The sequence below is a fragment of the Clytia hemisphaerica genome, unplaced genomic scaffold (genome assembly GCF_902728285.1).
Source record: "Clytia hemisphaerica strain Z4C2 unplaced genomic scaffold, Clytia hemisphaerica genome assembly, whole genome shotgun sequence".
In the NCBI taxonomy this organism is placed as follows: Eukaryota; Metazoa; Cnidaria; class Hydrozoa; order Leptothecata; family Clytiidae; genus Clytia; species Clytia hemisphaerica.
Genome location: NW_027104101.1, coordinates 4,550,914 through 4,557,522, shown reverse-complemented (window position 1 = coordinate 4,557,522; position 6,609 = coordinate 4,550,914).

Genomic DNA, 6,609 nt, shown 5'->3' with positions numbered 1-6,609 from the left:
GGAAAAATGTTACACTTGATCATAAAAAAATGCACAGATCTAAATTTTAAAACCCGTAGACAAAAATTTTCTAAAAAGGCTTAGGCAAATACTTTTTTATTTACTGGTTTACGGATCCGCCGACCCGCCGACGTTATTTTTGCCAAAAAAAATAAAAAATAAAATAGAGATTTCAAAAACTTTTATTTAGTTTTTCACCTCCGACCTTCAAAAAAGACAGTTACATCAATATGCCTTCTTACCTGTCTTTAAAAATATAAATAAAAGTAATCACGGAAAAGGACGCGAAAAAAAAGACATAAGTGTGAGAACAGAGTAATCAAACTCGTTAGAAAAAGTACCATTAGAAGTCATAAAAAATCAACCTGAATAAATGCAATCGAAATCCCAGAGAACTTCATAATTCCCCAAACAACATTACATTACTATGTCAAACTCCCATTACATAAATTGTACAATTACGTCAGAGTAGACTACGCTCGCCACCGAAGAGGTTTATTTGGAAAGGGTAATTACATTTTATTGTTCGCTTCTTTTTTAAAGATTGGCCGGGTTGGAAAAGTATGAATTTCTTTGTACATATTTTACCTACCCCAAATATTTAGGAGGCTGAGTTTTAAACAAATGGTCAAGTTGAAACGAACGATAAATGTATTAAGGTCTGTTTTATTTACCCCCTGGTGACTTAACAAAAGAGACTTAACTCGATGTTACAATCCAATTATTGAAAGTTTGTCTCGGCCTTTTTATAATGAGCGAGACATACGTTCTCTGATTACGCAATTTTCATATTGACATTTTCGAGGCATTTTGATGTAACTGAAAGAAGAAAAAAATAAAAAAAACCTTTACTTAAACAGGAAAACAAAAGAAAAAGGGGGTTAAATGATCTAACACAGCTGTGCCCTCTTCTGCCAATGTAAAGATACTCCTTCCCTTAATGTCAGGGAACTTCCCCATGGAATTTCCCTATCCACAAAAAACAAACTAAATTATATAACTCTTTGTATACACAATGGATTTTCTTCATTTTTTTCTTTCTTTTGTAATTGTTTTTTATTTAAAGTCCTTTATGTGATTGTTAAAATTCAAGAGTAGATATAAAAATAGGCATACCAGAAAAGTGGGATGAGGGAACCTAAGTGGGAACCCTAATAAGGGTGAACCTTAAATGGGAACCGTCTTACATATACAAGTATCAGTCTTTATGTGTACATTTTTATGTTTCAGTTTATTCTTAGTGTATTTTATCCATAGACTCTGTCTATAACAACATCTTGCACTTTATTCTTTTGTCAATATTAAATCAATATTCAAAAACTGTTACTATATTTGGATATAAATCTAAAATTGATCGCTTCCTTACACTTATCAATAATCTAAATTATATCCAATCATAGAATATTGATCTATTATAATTTGGGCCCGTACACTTGCTCAAAATTATAGGTAATACTGCAAACAATAGCAACACTTGCCCTTTGTTCAAGAAGAGAATTTTTTCTGTCTCTCTTGGAGAAAAAAATGAATGAAAATATTTGTTTACATTAGCGAAATCAATAGTTTTTCCTAACTCTTCATACTAAAATTATGGGAAACGCATGCTTGGACTTTGTACCCTATGCTAGATCTGACAAATTGATGTTTGCAAGTGCACTTTATAGTTTTGATTCCCATTGAAGAATCATATTCTGGTTTTCATGTTATTAGATGCTGTTTTATAGCTTTAGAGCTAGCCTGCTAAAGAGAAAATGAAAATGCCATTCGTCTTTGTTTTATGCCATTTTCATTTTAAAGTTGAGATTTGTTAATTTTTGCGCATTTTGCCTTACACGTTCTAGCTCATTTGCACAGGGTCGGAAAAAATCGTTGAAACTGTTGCAAATACACACCCCGTGCAAATGCAAGGATTTCCGTGACTGTTCGGTCAGTCCACAGTCGGGTCTAGACTATACTATCGTTTTTAATCGATATTTAATCAATCAATTAATTATCGATTAACTATAAATTTTAATTGATAATCAATTTTATCGATTAGTAACGTCTGGTCGTGTTCAACATATACGCGTGTTTTTATTCACGTGACCAAAGTGTCTACTAAAACAATCCCGGGGTAAGTGACGAAACAACACCGCAGATCATTTGTAAAGTAAAAAAATATATTTTGGCTTTGACAATCAAATATAATATATTACATTATGTTTCCTTAATTCAAAAATCAAAAAATTCATTTTGCATTCCTGTGCATTCGCAAAAAATAAAAATAAAATAAAAAAGAATTTAATATTACATACTAAAATACCCCCGTCTTTTACTCTCGTCTAATTTCCAATCTCGGAACGTTCAAAAACGCCCGTCCGCCCAATATCCACCCAATCATCTTAAATTCACTTTAATTGTCCTTTGACTTTCAAAAAATAGTATTTAAAAACTATGAATTTATGATAATTACAAAAAACAAAAAGTTTGATACTTCATTAGTGAAATATTCAATAAATTCTAGTTTCAATTTTCAGTGGGCGTTTTTCTAGTGCTTTGTTTTATCGCGCGATTTTTGTGTCACTCAAACTTCATTTTTAAAATGAGTAAACGATTCTGACAATTAACAAAATTGACGATGATGATTTTTTTTTGGTCAGGCAAATGTCTCATATTGTGGGTTCTAGTCTTGACCCCTAAGCCTACGCAAGATTGAAGCGTTTGGGACGAGACAAAACTTGAAAAAAGCTGGTGTTTTGAAGCGCTTCTGTGGGATCGAAATATCGCTCATTGTGACGGACTGCTAAAGGGGCCCTAGAACGGTCTGGTGCGCTTCGTTCCGATGGCTGCAATTTAGTGATAGAAACTTATCGATAACAATAACAAAATTTGCAATAGAAAATTAGCGATAAAACTTTATCGCTACAACTTAGAAGTCATTGTAGTGTTTTTAAGTGTTCTTTTACAAAGAAAAATGTCTTAAAAGTATAGTAGGTTGCTGCTGTTTTGGGTGGTGACTTATTGCGCGGACAGTGCGTCTCTTTTGGTAAGAGTTTTGTTAAACCATGACATTGAGCCATATACCGCAATTCCATTGGTCAGTTCTGTGTCAATCCTGTGTCGTTTTTTGAAAACTTTTTGGCTTTTCTGTTGTTGCAAGTTAGAGAAATGGACAGAAATGGACTTGTCGACTTTGATGTTGAAGACTTGTCTGAAGATGTCTGGTGTAGTAAATGCAAACAGCAAGGGTGGTGCCTAAATTCTTTTTCTGAAAACAGTTACTACCCAGGTGTAGTAACTGTAATGGGTGGTGGTCCTAAAAAAAAGTGCTGAAAAGGCACTTATTACACATACTGTTTTGTAGTAACTGCGTGGGGAGGGGCTAAACTCGTGCTAAACTTTATTGATGTCTCCTCAATTATATTTCTCCTAGAAAAGGCATTAAAAATTGTTTGTGCAAATTTTCAAAAATTTTGCAGAAAAAATGTGTATTAAACAGACCAGAGTACAATTTTCTTACCGTCGAAAAAAGATCTTTTTCTCTCAAAATTTGTCTTTTTGTCTGAAATGAATTAGTGAAATGATGCTTACTAAGGTTTAGAGCCACTCGATTCTTCATATTATACTCAGAGAGGTACCTGGGGAATATATAAGGGCTAAATGTGTCTGGTTAGCACTTTATAAGCATGTTTTTTTGGTAAGATTTGATCCAAAAAACGGTGAAACTTCCAAGCTATTACTCAAATATTTGACAAAGTCTCTCATTGTATTTCGACATTAAACAAAGTTGAACCTTATTCTTTAGTTTGACACATGCAAAGAATCAAGAATACATGTAAATCGCTGTGTGTATACAGACCAGAATTAAGTGCTTCTAGGTGGTTATATTGCCCTAAAATGTTTAGACTTACCACGGAAAAACCCGAGCTGGAGAATTTTACTGAGTAAAATCCGTCAAGATCCTCTAATTCCTATATCTTTATTATTCATGCATGTAACGAGAAATCTGTGTAGCCTATCTTTGAGACTTCGAGAAGTGCTTACTACTTCCAGAACTGCGTAGCTACATAAGCATAAAATTTTGATGAAATTACTCGAAATTAGTCTGGCTTTGAGACCACTAAGCCTGGATAGCTTTGTATGCGCCAGACATCAGACTTTGAATTATTTTCCTAAAAAAGAGCAAAGCCCCAAAGTTTTTATTTCTTGCAAGCTTGCTAGACACTAGCACAGATTTGTCGCACAGTCACTGAACGGCCTGTAGAGTTTCTGTCCACCCTACGACCATCACATGGTATGGGTTGATCCTAGCAAAGTAGCATTTACTTTTCATTAAGTGAAACACAGCACCGATATGGAGTTAGTCCTGATCTCCTAGACGACGGTCAATACTTGGTACACTACTGCGCCTTCACATGGGATAAATCATAACTGGACGTCTATCTTCCATTGTGTCTTTGAAGCGAGCTTCGTTGCCGCTTGATAGTTTGAAAATCTATATATTAATATGCTAAAACGTGTGTGTTTACAACGTTTTATAAAAAGCTTTCGAAAATCTAACAAAGCTCTACAAAGCCTCCTCTTCATGGCGTTGAACTTTTTTCTCCTTTCTTTTATAAAATCAAAATCTTATCATCAATCAGCAGCTATCTTTCTTCCGTTGGGTTTTTTTTAGATGTATAGTGGGAAACGCAGCGTGCGACGCTGCGCATACGGCTAGTTACTCTCAAGTCACAAAATAATTATTTTCAATTTTTTTTATACGCTGAAATGGAGAATTTCAACTGCGTGTATACTTTTGAATCACTTTTGTCATTCCAATAGCATACCGTAGTATGAACCCCCCCCTTTTTTAAGGGGGGGATCCGAGTTTTCAAGGAAGGCTTTATAGGGGGGGATGGGCAATTTTCCAGTTAAAATGGGGGGTTTGAGCTTATAGGGGGGGGTCAAATAAAAATGGGGGGGATAGTAACTTTTTGGTTAAAAAATTATTAGTTTACTGTTTATTTTTCAAGTTCATTGACTATTGGTACGAATTCACACTGAAAAATATATTTCATTCATCAAAATTCTTCCCCAATACTGGGAGTACAAATTATATGCTGGGGGCTCGGACCCCTGTAAATCGTGCGGGATCAAAAAATTTTAAAAATAGGGGGGATACCTTTATAGGGGGGGATGAAATATTAATGGGGGGGTTCAGACCCCTCTGCACACTATGGAATCTAAAAAAAGACATTGATTTTTCTGTTTGACCGAAATTCAATCCCGTCAACCTTTGCGTCAATTATGCTTGCACGCAAATTACACTCAATTACAAAGAAAAAGTAATGAATTTCACGACTTTTGAATTAAAACAAAAAAGGATTGTGGGATTGAATTTTGGTCAAATGAGAGGGACAAGCTGGAGTTTTTACAAGCTCTTATTTGATTTGGTTGGTCGTTAAGATGTAATAAAAGAATCTTATTACTTTTTCTAAAGAAAGCGTCATCTCTATCACTTTAAATGACCAATTAGTGAAGTATCTTGTAAAAACTCCAAGTCATCTCAAATGAGAGAAGTAATAATCGTGACGTTTGCACGACGACGCGCTATTAGTTTTTTTATTGACTTGAAAAAAAAGTATGCCAAAGTTGTGAGCCTGTTTCATAAGAATATCATAATTTGAATCCTATACTCTCAATCCTATATACTCGATATTATTTCATCGGAGTTTTGAAAAATGACGATGATTTCGCATCTGTTATCTTTGTTATGATATAGATAAAAGACTGGAGAAGAGTAGAACAACAGAGACTTTGTATAAGTTTTGACGTTGTTAGCAAGGTATTCCCAAGGTAGATCATCAATACCTATTGTTTCATTTTATGTTTTAACGAGGCGGCAACGAAGCTAGCAGTGCTTGCCAAGGAGAAGGATGTCCAGTCGTTTGTTCATGTTCTGACAAAGCCACAGAGACCAGATGATTCTCATGAGGGGAAAGGAAAATGGGATCACCATCAGCAAGCCATCTCCGAAACAAATAAGAATTTTAAAATCAAGATTTCTTAATATTATACTTAGATTTTTGTAAGAAAACGGGGATATTTTGGACATGTAGCTTAAAGCATTATTTTATATGGCAATAGCTTCTTTAAAGCGCTTTAAGTTAAAATTCCTACAGTCTGACTAGCTGAAGGCATTGTGTTGTATTCATGTAGTTAAAGCGGATACACAATGATGCATTGGACCATTATACGCCTCTTATAATTGTAACAGTAACCAGAATAGCCCCAAGCAGGTTCACAAATATGGCTCCATCACTAGGCTTCCTACAATAGCCTAGGATTATCGCCTCTCGAAGCCATATTATGCCGACGTTTTTTGGCCCTACAGACAACACAGATTCTAAGCCCTCTAAATCTCGTTTCATGCATGAACAATAAAGATAAAGGAATTGGCGAATTTTGACGGATTAACTCAGTAAATTCTCAAGTTCAGGTATTTCTGTAGTAATCTAAAGCGTTTTAGAACAAGACAAGCTCCTAGAAGCACTTAAATCTGGTCTGTAAAATACACACTGTAACGATTTACATTATTCATAATTCTTTGCATTAGTCAATCTAAGGAACAGAAGGTTCGCGTTTAAT